Below are 1,277 nucleotides of genomic sequence, written 5' to 3' on the forward strand. Positions count from 1 at the left end.
CGGCTTCCATGACGTGGTCGGCCAGCAACCAAGCCTCGTCTCCCACAGCCATTCAGACCAGCCCACAGGACGTTGGGATGGAGAGCTGTAGTTATTCAGGACGCTGAAACACCAAAACCCAGCCCACGACACCTACTGAACTTCAGGAACCTGTGGTATGTTCGGCTTCAAACAGCAACGATTCGGTAGCATCAGAAATGCCAAAGGATTGAACATCATTGCTGTGGGAACTCAACCGTATTCTCAAATCAAAACCCATGTGCTTGGGAAAGCTAAGGATTAGTTTAGGATGGAAATACGGATTTTATTTTATTTTTAATATGCGTCTTCATAAATGAACATGTTTGACTGAAGGAAAATGCCTTTTGTCTTGAAGCTGACGGTGGTGCTGAGCAGTTTAATCAGCCTTCTGCTAAACCACTGAAAACAAAGCTTGAAGGGACTGAGATATTTTTAGCCCATCCTCTGCCTGCAGGCAGGACGAACTCTGCCTGTCATTCCTGATGTGCTTGTCCAACCTGTTCTGAGAGGCCTCTAACAACGGGGATTTCACAATCCTCCCAGGCAGTTTATTTCAGTGTTTCACCCTCTGCCCTCTGTTTTTCTGCTGTCCAAGCCGTGTTTTCTTTGCTATAACTTAAGCCCGTTACTCCTTGTCCTGTCTGCAGTGGGCTCAGAGACGAACCCTTACGGGGAGCTTTTATATAGCTGGAGACTCTCGCGTCTTCCATTGCTTTTTTCTCCCCCAGATTTAAACAAACTCAATCCCTTCAGTCTTCCTCCATGGCAACCTCATTTAACAGAGTCGGGGGGTGTTCCCGAACGACTTCAGACGCGATTTTCCGGGCTGATAATGTGGCACAGAGACATGAGAAATCAATGGCAGTGCGAAGGAGGGAGAGTGGGAAGCAGGAGGTGTAATCCCGTGTTTCAGGAGGGAGGGGCAGTGAGCCCGGGGCAGGCAATCCCCCAGCGGAGAGCTGAGGGAGAGCTCAGCGCAACAGAAACTGGCCTCTCCTGGGGCACAGCATCGTCTCGGATGGAGGAAGGTCCCTGAGGGACTGGGGAGGAAAGGGACAGGGAGTGATGCTGCCTGGGGAGAGGGCTGCGAGTCACCCAGCCGGCTTTCACGGAACCAGGGGAGTGCGAAAGCATTGGGCACCCCAGAGATGCGGTGACATGGCTTGCGCCTGCGTGGTGCCCATCGGGAAAAGAGGAGCTGGGACCAAGCGCCAGGAGCCCTCGGAGCACCCTGCCCGCTGCCGCGCCGCAGCCTG

The sequence above is a fragment of the Phaethon lepturus genome, unplaced genomic scaffold (genome assembly GCF_000687285.1).
Source record: "Phaethon lepturus isolate BGI_N335 unplaced genomic scaffold, ASM68728v1 scaffold19969, whole genome shotgun sequence".
NCBI classification, from domain to species: Eukaryota; Metazoa; Chordata; class Aves; order Phaethontiformes; family Phaethontidae; genus Phaethon; species Phaethon lepturus.